Source organism: Syngnathus typhle, linkage group LG4 (genome assembly GCF_033458585.1).
Source record: "Syngnathus typhle isolate RoL2023-S1 ecotype Sweden linkage group LG4, RoL_Styp_1.0, whole genome shotgun sequence".
Taxonomy (NCBI): Eukaryota; Metazoa; Chordata; class Actinopteri; order Syngnathiformes; family Syngnathidae; genus Syngnathus; species Syngnathus typhle.
In genome coordinates this window covers 4138322-4153539 of record NC_083741.1, presented here as the reverse complement: position 1 = coordinate 4153539, position 15218 = coordinate 4138322, and positions in this window count along the sequence as shown.

Here is a 15218-nt window from a genome sequence, read left to right as displayed (position 1 = left end):
ATCCACATTTTTTTGCTTTTATATTCATTTTATTGTGCACTTGGAGTCCCCAAGATTGTAGAAAAGTGTAAAGGTGGCTCTAGGTGTTACAGTGATTTTTTTATGAAGTGTGAGGGGGGTATTTTTTACTCCCTTTTCTATTACGTATTTTTATCTATTACGTCTCATCCTTTGAGGCAGGATCACCAAACAAGGTAATGGGTTTGGACAAACGGTTTCGCAAATACGCCAACTTTATTACGCGGAAACTTTTGTAGTCCAAACAACTCAAGGATACCGAAGTGGAGCAATCAAAATGTTCCGTTGTTAGATGCATCAAGTCACACAACTCATTGCACTAACACCAGCATTAGAACCTCAAAGAAGTGCCTGGTTAAATTTCATTTTTCAAGCAGTGTTCCCACATCTGAGGGCAAAGTCCTGCTTGTTCAAGGAGGAGTTTTTCAGAAATCTTGTGTCAGTATAGAAAGGGATTTGCCGAAACATTTAAGTTACGTTTATAGTTCAGTTCCTTAAATCTATGGAAACGACAGACATGGTAAAGTAATCAACTTGGGATGACACAAAATACTGTATTTCACTTTCATATCATTGCGTGTCTGAGGCCCTCATTTTCATAGCATTAGCGTCAGTCTTTCTGCTGATTTTAGAGCTGTGCGCTCTGTTTTGACTTCTTGTGGGTGTATTTTGAGTAGTTGTATCAGATGAATGGCTTCGAAGGTGTTGTATTATTCTTGGGGAACACAATGTGTTAAATGTTTAAAGTATCCCTGCGAGCATTTTGACGTCTATTAGACATATATATGCTAACCAGACGTCTCTTCTAAAACACGTCTAAAAATGGTCTAAAAGTGTAACAGATATAGACGTCTATGCTATAGACGTCTACGGGATAGACGTCTATTAGACGTCTAAATGTGAACGTTTTTTTTTTTTAGACATTCATTGAGTAGACGTTCGAATGATAGCTGATAGCTATTAGCGCGACTAATCTATTCAACATTGAGGTTCTCTTCAATACATTTAACCTGTGATCCTTACCTTTGTGTAGTTCCAGGATGTTGTGAAAATGCATTTGATTCATGAAGGTACACGGTGGGAAAGTTTACATTTTTTATACTTAGGTTACCTGCCAATAAATACACCTTTTGATGTTAAAATTAACCAAAACGATAATTGAACCTAAATAAAATTGTTTCAAACATTATCCAACCATCACAAATATAAATGTGCAATGTTTCTGAATCCATCCAGCCATCCATTTTCTGTACCACTTTGTCCCCACCGGAGTCGCGGGCGTGCTGGAGCCTATCCCAGCAGTCATCGGGCAGTAGGCGAGGAACATCCTGAACCGGTTGCCAGCCAATCGCAGGGCACACAGAGACGAACAACCATCCGCACGCACACATAGGGACAATTTGGAGTGCTCAATCGGCCTGTCAAGCATGTTTTGGGGATGTGGGAGGAAACCGGAGAAAACCCACGCGGCCACGGGGAGATCATGCAAACTCCACACAGGGAGGGCCGGAGGTGGAATCGAACCCACACCCTCCTAACTGTGAGGCGGACATGCTACCCAGTGCACCACCGAAAATGTAAAACTAGACAGTATTAAAAAATGGGGGCTATTTAATAGAACTACTACGTTACAATATACGTAAAGGTATACATATTTTATGTAGGACATATCAAACAAAACAATCATCTCGGCGAAACACAACAATATAAAAATCTGTCTCTTGTGGGCCTTTGATAGCCCCCTTTGCTACTCAGCGCTGGAGCCCGTTTTAATCTTAAAGCATTGCAGTCCTTATTTCATCATCCGTGGCCTCTGTGCGTGTCGCCAACAGCTTCTACAAAGATGAACTCGATGTACACCAGGCACCACCCATTGTAGACCTTGGGATTACTCTGTTAAAGAAATATGAATACGGGGAAAAAAACACGACTACCTGTAAAATACCGTTTTTTTCCGTGTATAGTGCGCAAAATTTAACTAATTTATTGTCCTAAAATCTGGGGTGCGCATTATACATGGGTACAAAAAAATTAAAAAAAAATTTTTTTTAATTTTTTTTTTTTCAAGTCCCAATGATTGTCACACACGCAGGGAGGCAATGGGTCCCATTTTTATAGTCTTTGGTATGGTCTTAACTAGGCTGGATGTAATTTTTTTTGTTGGCGTTGATTTCTCCGACTGCCCATAAACGCACCACCGCGCTCCGTGCGCGCACGGGACAGCAAACGAGCAGGTGATCGAGCAAGCGTCTGATACGAGAGCATTGCGGTCGCATGGAGCGTGTTTGAAGTGAACAGCAGAGAAGAAAGGAACAAGGCAAAGTGTGAAGATGCCATCTCCTCGGTTTTTCACCTGAGCCTGGCTCACCCGGAGGAGAAGAACACCCATGTGCGGATGCTGTTCCTGTACTTCAGTTCTGCGTTTAACACCATCATCCCACAACATCTGGTGGAAAACTGGAACACCTGGGCTTCAGCACCCCCCTTTGGAACTGGCTGTTAGACTTCCTCACCAACAGACCTCAGTCAGTCCGGGTCGGACAGAACACCTCTGATGTCATCACCCTCAGCACAGGCTCCCCTCAGGGCTGCGTCCTGAGCCCTCTGCTGTTCACCCTGATGACGTACGACTGCGTCCCCAGGTTCACCACCAATCACATCGTGAAGTTCGCAGACAACACAACGGTGGTGGGCCTCATCAGAGACAACAACGACCTGGACTACAGAGAGGAGGTGAAGCAGTTGGTGGGCTGATGCAGAGACAACAGCCTGATCCTGAATGTGGAGAAGACGAAGGAGATCATCGTCGACTTCAGGAAAAACCAGCCTCACCACGCTCCACTGATCATCAACAGCTCAGCTGTGGAGGTGGTCAGCAGCACCAAATTCCTGGGGAACCACATCACAGACGACCTCACCTGGACTGTGAACACCACGGCCAAGAGGGCACAGAAGCGCTTGTACTTCCTGCGGAGGATGAGGAGAGCCCACCTGCCCCCACCCATCATGAGGACGTTCTACAGAAGCACCATAGAGAGCATTCTGACAAGCTGTCTCTCTGTGTGGTGTGGAGGTTGCAGCGCCTCCGATTGGAAGAACGTGAGGAGAGTGGTGAGGACAGCAGAGAGGATCATCGGGGCTCCTCTTCCCTCCATTCAGGACATTTCATCTCAGCGCTGCGTGTCCCGAGCCCGTAACATCATCAGTGACCCATCACACCCCCATCATGGACTGTTCTCCCTGCTGCCCTCTGGGAAGAGGTTTCGCAGCTTCCGCTGGTCCACCAGGTTCTGCAACAGCTTTTTCTCTGCTGTCATCCGACTGTTGAACATTCAATCTGTTGAACTCTAAACTGGACTCTGCATCACACATACACAGAATCTGTAGATTATGATACTACAAACCACTATCTCGCACTGCCAACCTTGCTAAACTTTTATAATCCATGTAAATTTAAAAGTACGCAACCTGGTTTTAGCATTCCTCTGCACACTTTTTAAATACTGTTTTGTTTCCTGCACTATTACATACTTTATCACTGCTGCACTTTATACTTATCTTTTCTTATCTTATATTTTTAAATAGAATTCTACTTTTATTCAACCGCAATATCACTGACAGGTTTATTTCGCTGACTGAATAAGTGAATAGAAGAGCAACAGCAAACAAACCACAAGTGAGACAGAATATTAAGTCTTTTCTCGCGAGGAGTGCAGTACAGATAGTTTGATACAATCTCTACACACTGAATATCTGTAGGCACTCCCGCTCTTTTTATTTGGATTTGCCCTACCCACAGTGTGAGACATAACCACTAAAGGGGGAGGAAAGCATGTGGGCTTTGTCTTGTAAGCAAAGATCACTAGGTGTTTACATACTGATAAGAACATCTGGGAAGAGGAGTTTGAGTGGACTGGATACAGGAGAAAAAACCTTTGACCTCTAGTTAAAACATAGCAAGGGAAGTTTTACGACATTGTGTAGGATGCAACAAGCTAAGTTATTTATTACTGGTTATATACATTCCAACCTAATCCTACGATCAAGATAGTTGGAAAACCCTGACTTTAATGGTCACTTGGAGGTTCATCTGGGGTGCAGGACAGCAATGAGGCATATTGTCTAACAAAGTGGTCTTTGTTAGAAAGGAACTGTCCTTCTGTGGTACATCATAAAAACAGCAAGGCCAAACAGCAAGCATATATTGCAGTAATATTGCAGTAAGGCATTGATTAGAGAACGCATGATAACATATATATACATTTTTCTAACAATTCCCTCCTGTTTATCATAAGTTCTCAGAGACCATCTTATCACCTAAAAGCGGCCATTTCAAAAAGATTTTCAGCCGTAGGATCACAATTCATAAGAACAAATTTAAACCCGGGAGGAGATCGAACCTTAATAATCAATGTCAGAGTCGGGAAACAAATCGGACAGGTTTACCACAGGAGCTTCACAGATGGGGCCATCGCCAGAGCGACAACCCTCGTCAGTTGCAAAGTCTTCCCCTTGGAGCAACGGAGAAGTCTCAGCTGCTGGAGAGATAGCAGTTGTAATTAACCTGTTAATTAGAGACCGTAGACACGGAATACAACAACATCCACACAAGGTCAAAACAGCAGAAAAAACGGCAAGGGAGACTAGGACCGAGGACACCAGGGTACGGTACTTTCCGAACACGTTTAGCCAGTCGTTCGAAACCTCCGTGTTCACTCCACTGTGTTCCTTCATTTTCCCATTCAAGGTCCTCAGGCCCTCAAGGGCCTGGGACAGGCTTCCATTAGCGGCAGTACCATTTGGAATAAATGTGCAGCATTGCTCACCAAACATGGCGCAGACACCACCCTCTTTTGAGAGTAGCATGTCAAGGGCCATTCGGTTCTGGAAAGCCATGAGGGAAGTCGCGGCCAGTTGGGAGTGGACCGCCCTGAAACCCGCCTCGGTCCAATTTCCAAGCCTCTGCACGTTGTAATGGATGTAGTTGATCCTGTCAACATTTTTGTTAAGAGTACACCACCAACACAGGGTGGATTCAAAACCAGCTCTCTGATTCACCAGCTTACACTTATCCGGCACTCCTCCGGGAACACCAATTGCATCAATTTCGGTCAGATCATCGTCGGCTGTCAAATTCAAAGATATTTTGGTTTTTACCAGCTTTTTTTTTCTTTTCTTTCTTCAGATCTTGGGATGTTGATACATATACAATTTAGCTTGACTACATTCTCTGAAAGCAATGGCTTCTTTTTTCTTTCTTCAATGGATATTACTATATAGAATGCTCTGTCACACATCTTACAATCCAATCGACGTGATAGACTTCACACGATTTTTGATCAATGGTGACGGTAGAACATAAAGCAATGGTCGCAAACCCATACACATGACATATTCAATTGTCTTTACAGCTTGTTTTGCCATTAGCAATCAATTGTTTCATTTTTCAGTTACTCTTATAGTTACCTGAAACAAATTATCCACATTCACCTTAGATATATTCATCCCATTCTTTAACATCTACAGCGGTTGTTGACAAAGTATACATATAAACATCATACTCTCATGGCAGTCCAGATCTGACACAGCAGATCATCCTGCAAAGGTCAAATTGATCTTTTAAATTGCTACAATCCAGCATAATTAAAAAAAAATGACTTAGTTCCCACAAATACCATATTGCTGAAGTTAACAAAGTGGCAACAAAGATAGCCACCTTACATGCAATAACGTCATTGTTCCATTTTCTTGTTCCCGGCATTTCTCTAAGAGGTAAGGCTCCCTTTGGGTCACTTTTTCCCGATTGAACGTTGCCTCAAAAGAAATTACCCTTTTTTAATTCGCTAGGACCACCTCAACTGACCTTTCTGCTATTTCAATGGCAGTTGACGTAATTATCAATATTCAATGTGGCCCTTCCCCCTTGGAAGAACACCAGTGTTTTGTTTTCACTGCTCTTAATGAGAACGTGCTTTGTTCTTTTTGCCTTTAAAATATTAATTATAAATATAAAATGTAAATGCCAAATTTAAATCATCCTTAGTTTCCCACTTGGTTTTAAAACATGGTAATCTATATTGTCGCCCAAACAATTTTTCATACGGGGTTAAACCCACAGTACTTGTAATATTTATGTACAGTTTGACCAGGTCTAAACATTTTGTCCATGATCTTCCATTTTTCCCATGCACATTTTCACACTTTATACCAGTTCTGTCACGAGAATTAATTTTCAAAATCCCATATCTCGGTATTATTATTATTATTATTTTTTACATAACGTTTTTGCCACTGTTAAGGCATTCAGTGTTTTTGTTTAAACCAAATCAAACCATTTTGAGAATGCATCTATTATGACCAGGCATTATAACCCTGTGGATTGTGTTTAGCACATGTTAAACAAGCTCTACAATTTTTTTATTGTTTTATTTTATTTATTTATTTATTTTTTTTGAAAATGTTTTGAATATGAATAAAATGCGTATGTTGTATAAAGCTGACTGACCTGCCCTACTATCCCTCCTCTTGAGCCATGTGACATACAACCATGGCTCACTATTGCCGCCCATTTGTATAGGTTTTTTGTAGGATAGGTCAGTCTTCTGGTCATTTATAGACACCATTCTCCACTCATGCCCCACTTTTCGTCCATAATTGAGTTTCAGTCTATGGACTTTGTTGCTGCACATCTTCAAACAAAAAAAACTCCAGTAATTCAATCCGCTTCTTGCGTGTATAAAATTTGAAGCGTCTTTTGCACCGCAGCTATGCGGTTCCATCTGCAAGCTTGTTACCTCTTGACACCTTATCAGTCTCGTGCGTGCCCTGCACACGTGCATATAGCTATTTGTCGTGGCAATTGGACTGCTTCCACAACTAGCTTAGTTGTAGTTTCTTCTAGTTTTTTTTTTCAATTAGTTTCTCATCGTTTATCACAAGAATCTTAGTAATTTGAACAAAAATCAAAAAGTATGTTTTATTTTACTCAATTGTACGATTTAGAGAATCCATATGTAGTAAAGTGTTGTATTACTACATATGATTTCATCTTCATTTAATTTGACACACCTTACAAAATGCTTCTCAGTGTCCCAGTGCACACATGTTTTGCGTGTGTAACTGGTTGTCTCAACCCGTGTTCCACATCCTAACCTTTCCTCCCTCCAGGTGTCAAACCAATCAAGATAAAGATAAAAAACAACAAAGTAACCGCCAGTAAATTAATATAATAGTCAATTGTTGTTGTTTCTTAACTTTAACTAACTCAATCACTCTCTTATTCTCAAATGTAAAAACTTGTGTAGTCTTGACACAACCAATCGACTATTTCTTCTAAATTTAGCTTTGAAATGTTATTTAATAATTTTGCTTCATCCAATTCCAGAAAGCAAGTTCTTTCCATCTTTCAAATTTTGTTTCATCAGGGCTAGGCATTAATGCAGTGTGGACCAGTTTCTGCCCACAAAAAATATTGCTTGCCTTTCTTTCTTCTTATTTTCACAAAATTGCTTTTGTTTTGCGGTGCAAATCATATAGACTACAATCTAGCAAATTCTTTTGTGCACCTACATTAGCCAATTTTAACACATAACACTGACAGCACACAGACAACACAAAAACTTACAGCAGAGACACAGCTCACAAACAATACAAACAAACAAACAACGCTGCGCAAACGTCATCCTCTATTTTGACGTTTTGGTTATACTTTTGTTTTCTCATCAGTGCCTTTTATCCTTCATGCAAATATTGTCACATCTTCCTCAAGCATCACCCTGCTTCAAATATTCAAACATTCTCTGAGAAACTCACACTTTCCCTGCTTCGCCTGCAGCCACAGCACCCCTCGTGCGAGGGGTGGGGGCGCAGCATCAATGTTGATTGGTCACAGGCTGACCATTTCCTGCAACAACCATGATGCCGGCCCACCGCTCACACGAGCATAGCAATGGCCCCGCGACAACGCGCGAGCGCAGGCACGCTTATCAGTTTCACCTTCTCAAAGGGCAGGCCAACTTTGCCGTTGCCCCCTTCATCATGTTCACCTTCAACATCTTTCAGTCTTCTACACAACATTTGCTGTCTCTTATTCTCGTCCTATCAAGCCACCATTCTAGTCACTTCCTGCCACGCGCGTCTTATTTTCTCTACTTCCACACACTGCTCATCTTAGTTTCTCCAACCAACCTAAACACATCATCGTCCACTTTTCAATTTCCCTATTATTGCTCAACAGCCTCCAGAACATTCTCCATTACTGATTTCTTCCATAGGACACACATCTCACTCGCACTCATACACACCCCCATTCATGAGGATCCTCTGCGCGCACACGCACACACACACCAGCACAAAAGGATGACGCACAGCATATAGAACACACATCGATCCCACTAACACACCTTTTTGTTCGTGTCACTTTTCTTATTTATTCTCTATTTCACTTTTAGAAGCTATTTGTAATTCTTTTCTATTTATTTAGCAAATTTTAACTTCAATGTTTCTTTATCTTACTTTATCCTTTTAACATAAATATCTCCTTATATTTAAGCTAATTTCTCCTTAATTTTGGCAGCCAGGTTCCCACTTCATTACATGGAAACCTGATCTGATTTGATTTTGGCCTAGTCATAGTGTTTCTGTTAATTTGTGCAGTCACGTGCCATGTGACCGTTTTCTCCGCAATTCCAGCATTTTATTGGAGGTTGCACAACTCCTCTTCCTCGGCCTCTAAAGCCTCCTTTAGACATTGCTCGCCCTCTCTGGCCTTTCTGTCCTCTGCCTGCATTTTGGTAAAAAGTGTCACTATCCTGGTCTACCAGAAAAGTGTGTTTTGAAGCTTTCATTTGTTTTCGTTTTTGTACTGCTTCTAGTTCTCCCTCAAATTTATATTTTTTAACCCATTTATCGAAATCTTTTTTTAATCGGTTGGGATCCTGCCTTTCAATTATTTTCCAATCTTTGCATTTTAGTTCATGTCGGGGTAGGGACTTTCGCTTATTAAGTTTCCTATGGTTTATTTTTCTAAATTTCGGAGTTGGTAGTTTGAATGGCACCTAGAGTGTCCTAAAACCAACTTTATTCACAGGACAGTGGTTAAAAATTCGATGTGTGGTAAGTCTCCTTTCACCTCACCCGAAAGAGTTGTTGCCTCTGCACCCACACAAAGCTACCGTTTACAATCCTGTGTGTTTATATAGAGGAGCGCTCAAATGAGATCACTCTCAGTCAAACCGTTCACAAGCATACCACGCGCGTCTTTTAATAACAGAGGAGTCCGCCCCTCCTGCTGCGGAATTTAACTAAGATTAAACGTTAGGGGGCTCCACATCCGCCCCTGCGGAATTTAACTGTTTCTAATTGTACTTGATAGGGTCTAGAATTCTCAAGTTTTTTTTTTTTTTTTAATAACAGAGGAGTACGCCCCTCCTGCTGCGGAATTTAACTAGCTTGAAAGCTAGGGGGCTCCACATCCGCCCCTGCAGAATTTAACTGTTTCTATTTAGTAGAATTAATATTCCTACTCACGGTCTGCTGATTCTCTTCCTCGGAAGATCTCGGTGTCCAGCCGGACTGATCGAGACAGTCCCGTCAAAGGGCTTTTGTTTACCTCGGCCGAGGATTGTCACCTGCGTCGAAGAGCCCGCTGGAACCGTTCAGGGCGTGTTGAGATCCCGGAACGAGCCCCCAATTTCTGTCAGGTTTATTTCGCTGACTGAATAAGTGAATAGAAGAGCAACAGCAAACAAACCACAAGTGAGACAGAATATTAAGTCTTTTCTCGCGAGGAGTGCAGCAGTACAGATAGCTTGATACAATCTCTACACACTGAATATCTGTAGGCACTCCCGCTCTTTTTATTTGGATTTGCCCTACCCACAGTGTGAGACATAACCACTAAAGGGGGGAGGAAAGCATGTGGGCTTTGTCTCGTAAGCAAAAATCACTAGGTGTTTATATACTGATAAGAACATCTGGGAAGAGGAGTTTGAGTGGACTGGATACAGGAGAAAAAACCTTTGACCTCTAGTTAAAACATAGCAAGGGAAGTTTTACGACATTGTGTAGGATGCAACAAGCTAAGTTATTTATTACTGGTTATATACATTCCAACCTAATCCTACGATCAAGATAGTTGGGAAACCCTGACTTTAATGGTCACTTGGAGGTTCATCTGGGGTGCAGGACAGCAATGAGGCATGTTGTCTAACAAAGTGGTCTTTGTTAGAAAGGAACTGTCCTTCTGTGGTACATCATAAAAACAGCAAGGCCAAACAGCAAGCATATATTGCAGTAATATTGCAGTAAGGCAGTGCTTCTCAATTATTTTCTGTTACGCCCCCCCCTAGCAAGAAGAAAACTATTCGCGCCCCCCCTCCCCACCGTGACTATCCTAACTTGTCTTGTAAGTCGTAAAATGTTGCACTGTCGCAAACGTGACAGAAGTAACAATGAGAGCGCCACTGCCCCCTGCTGTAGTAAACGCGCAATTACACTTTATTCTAGTACTGCCAAAAAAAAAGCCTGTTCCCCAGGGTCACACGCGCCCCCCCAGGAATAGCACCGCGCCCCCCAAGGGGGGCGCGCCCCACTATTTGAGAAGCACTGCAGTAAGGCATTGATTAGAGAACGCATGATAACATATATATACATTTTTCTAACAATCACTCCATTGTTGTAAGCTGTATGCAACGTAATTTTGTTTTGTATGTACCCTGTGCAGACAAAATGACAATAAAGTTTGTCTATGTCTAAGTCTATTACCATAGATTAATGCTAGAACTGCTTTTTAGTCAACTTATCCTACCAGACACACTCAACCACACAAACTCTAGCGCTTTTTAAAAAAACTTTTAGGCCTATTCAGGACGGGTGTAAAACCCTCCCAAAAGGCATGAAAAAACTGACAAAAAATGAATATACGCCCTTCTTCGATTAAGAAAAAGAAGCTGTTTTTCTTAGCCCGTTCCTTTCACTGGGACTAGAACCCAAGCTGTTTCTTGGCTTGGAAAAACCAAAGCCGTATCTCATAGCCTGACAAAACCAAAGCCATATTGCATGGCTCGGACAAACCAAAGGTATCTCATAGCTAGGACAAACCAAAGCCGTATCTTGTGCACTTTTACTTTTTACGCATAACTTTAGGGCATTTACTTACTTGTCCCCCGGTTCGTTGAACTGCCAAATCCCGTCAATCTGCCGCTGTCAGACGAAGGCAGACCTAAGATGCTGGCCCAGTGAAGAATTTCCTTCCCAGGTCTTTCTTTACCAGGTCCGGCTAATGGACGCTAGCCCGTCGACGGTGTGCAGCACGTCGTCCTACGTCGGTCAGCACTGGGTATGTTGGAATCCGGGTCACAGCACCAAAATGTTAGAGTGGTGCTAACTCCAACTTATTTGCAAGAACCACACGGGAGACAGTATGCCCTTTGAGCACTTGCGAGTGGAGAAATTGTTCGTCACTGTCCATACAGCGATGTTCGAACAAAGTCTGCCTTTGGTCTCTTGCAAGAGCATATTTATTGAGAACAAGCAGGGTGGGGGTGAGAGTGGACAGGTTTGGTGAACCCCTGGCCTCTGGTCAAATCAGAACAGGGGTGTTTTACGATGTTATGTAAACAGAACTACTTGGATTTCTTTCTCTGCAGCTGGTCAATCAATTCAAGTGATCTTAGCACTTTGTTTTACTACTTTGTTGAGACAGGACAAGTTCGGCTATTACAGGTTACATTCCTACATCAAACTAATCTATAAACCCTAACAGGCTTTGCTGAAGGAACTCCCGTTTGGCCCAGAATTTGAGCAATTGAGGCAATGGCAGGTAGGCATGCAGGCCGAGGGAGAGAGGCAATGGCAGGCAGGCAAACAGGTGGCACACAGGTACAAATCCAAATTGTTTGTAATTCAACTAAGGTTTCAACATAAAGGGTTCAAAGAAGTAAACTAAAGTTTGTTTTCTAAATTTCAAGTTTCAAGTTCCAAAAATTACAAGCTTGGAGCAGACTTAAAGTAGCTTGAAGCGGCCTTTTTAGCGGTAAAAAACTGTCACTACTATCTTCCTTCTTTGTCTAACTGAGACTGACTACCAAGTGGGAGCAGCCTATTTCCCTGATCAGGTGACTGATCAGGTGACCAAAGGCTTTGTCAAATAAAAGTCCATGACCCAAGGCCAGCGAATCTTAAACAAAAATACAGTTTTTTTTCATGTATAATGCGCCCCCATGTATAATACGCACCGTAAAAATGGTATGTTGATGGTGGAAAAAAGCCTGTACCCATGATAATGATGTGAGACATGTGAGACTCTCAGTGATGTTCCAGTTATTTATCACCATTATTTATTATTATAATAATAATATATATAATATATATAATAATTATTTATTTATTATTCACAATTGTCATGGTGATCTTTCTGGTGATTTCTTAACTAGGCTGGATGTATTTTTTTTGTTGGCGTTGATTTCTCCGACTGCCCATAAAGGCACCACCGCGATCAGTTAGGTTAAAATGAAAAGAGAGGAAAGTGACGTGCGGACGTGAAAAAGGCGGCTCTGTATGGGAGAGAAGTTGAAGAGGAATAAAAACACCTTTGGAAACCAAAACCTCCCCCTCGTTGTGACTCGGAGCCGCAACAAATATTTCGGATTTGTGTAGGGTACATTGTGACAGCAAACGAGCAGGTGATCGAGCAAGCGTCTAATACGAGAGCATTGTGTTCGTATGGAGCGTGTTTGAAGTGAACAGCAGAGACGAAAGGAACAAGGCAAAGTGTTGTGAAATAAAATATTACCTGTAATACGCATTTTGTTATTTGCTGATTGAAACTGCTAATTAAACTGTGAATTGAAACTAATAGGAAGAAAACAACTCTCGCTTTTTATATAGCTGACGTGTCAAAAAAACAAAAAACATGAAAAAAATTGTACCCATGTATAATGCGCACCCCAGATTTTAGGACAATAAATTAGTTACATTTTGCGCATTATACACGGAAAAAACGGTAAGAATTTAAGCTAAGGAAACTAAATTGGCTCCAACAGAAATAATAACAATTTATCATGATTATGATTATTATTCTTGTCTACTCTTCTTTTTCCAGTTATTGTTATTATTTATTAATATTCAATTCAATATTTGTATTATTATTTACTATGATTCTCTGATTCTCATAATAATTTATGTCATTTGTTCATACAGCTCTTTCTTTTCTCCTAGATTATCTGTATATGTCACCAGTATTTAGGTAACCTGGGTCTGACAAAAATCCTGTAGATTTTAACCATTGAATTGACCTTTTTGTTTGTAAACATTGGAGCCCCCCCTCCGTGAGTCGTCACCTTATTGTGGTGGAGGGGTTTGCGTGCCCCTATGATCCTAGGAGCCATGTTGTCTGGGGCTTCATGCCCCTGGTAGGGTCACCCATGGCAAACGGGTCCTAGGTGAGGGGCCAGACAAAGCACGGCTCACACGAGCCCCTTATGATGAACAAAATATATGGATCTCGTTTTCCCTCGCCCGGACGCGGGTCACCAGGCTGGAGGCGGGGCTTGAAGGCGAGCGTCTGGTGGCCGGCCCTTCGCCCATGCGGCCCGGCCGGGCACAGCCCGAAAAGGAAACGTGGGTCCCCCTTCCCATGGGCGCACCACCTGTGGGAGGGGCCAAAAGGGTTGGGTGCAGTGCGAGCTGGGCGGCGGCCAAAGGCAGGGACCTTGGCGGTCTGATCCCCGGCTGCAGATGCTGGCTCTTGGGACATGGAATGTCACCTCTCTGGCTGGAAAGGAGCCCGAGCTGGTGTGTGAGGCAGAAAAGTTCCGACTAGATATAGTCGGACATGCCTCCACGCACTGTTTGGGTTCCGGTACAAGCCCTCTCGAGTGGGGCTGGACTCTCTTCCACTCTGGAGTTGCCCACGGTGAGAGGCGTCGAGCAGGTGTGGGTATAATTATTGCCCCCCAGCTGGGCGCCTGCACATTGGGGTTCACCCCGGTGAACGAGAGGGTAGCCCCCCTCCGCCTTTGGGTGGGGGGACGGGTCCTGACTGTTGTTTGTGTCTATGCACCAAACGGCAGCTCAGAGTACCCACCCTTCTTGGAGTCCCTGGAGGAAGTGCTGGAGAGCGCTCCTTCTGGGGACTCCATCGTTCTACTGGGTGACTTCAATGCTCACGTGGGCAATGACAGTGAGACCTGGAAGGGCGTGATTGGGAGGAACGGCCCCGCTGATCTGAACCCGAGCTGTGTTCTATTGTTGGACTTCTGTGCTCGACACGGATTTTCTATAATGAACACCATGTTCAAACATAAGGGTGTCCATGTGTGCACTTGGCACCAGGACACCGTAGGCCGCAGTTCGATGATCGACTTTGTAGTCGTGTCATCGGATTTGCGGCCGCATGTTTTGGACACTCCGGCGAAGAGAGGGGCGGAGCTGTCAACTGATCACCACCTGGTGGTGGGTTGGCTCAGATGGTGGGGGAAGATGCCGGTCCGACCTGGCAGACCCAAACGCTCTGCGAGGGGAAGCAGTGCAACGTCTCCACTGTTTACAGGGACGTCGTGTGTCTGTGGAGAGAATACTTCGAAGACCTGCTCAATTCCACCTACACGCCTTCCATTGCGGAAGCAGGGCCTGGGGACTCTGAGGCGGACTCTCCAATCTCTGGGGTCGAAGTCACTGAGGTAGTTTAAAAACTCCTCGGTGGCAAGGCCCGGGGGTGGATGAGATCCGCCCGGATTTCTTCAGGGCTCTGGATGTTGTAGGGCTGTCATGGCTGACACGTCTCTACAACATCGTGTGGACATCGGGGACAGTGCCTCTGGATTGGCAGATTGGGGTGGTGGTTCCCCTCTTTAAGAAGGGGGACCGGAGGGTGTGTTCCAATTACAGGGGAATAACACTCCTCAGCCTCCCTGGTAAGGTCTATTCAGGGGTGCTGGAGAGGAGGGTCTGTCGGGAGGTCGAACCTCGGATTCAGGAGGAACAGTGTGGCTTTCGTCCTGGCCGTGGAACAGTGGACCAGCTCTTCACCCTCAGCAGGATCCTCAAGGGTGCATGGGAGTTCGCCCAACCAGTGTGTTTTGTGGACTTGGAGAAGGCGTTCGACCGTGTCCCACGGGAGGTTCTGTGGGGGGTGCTTCGGGAGTACGGGGTACCGAGCCAACTGATAAGGGCGGTTCGGTCCCTGTATTGCATTTCCG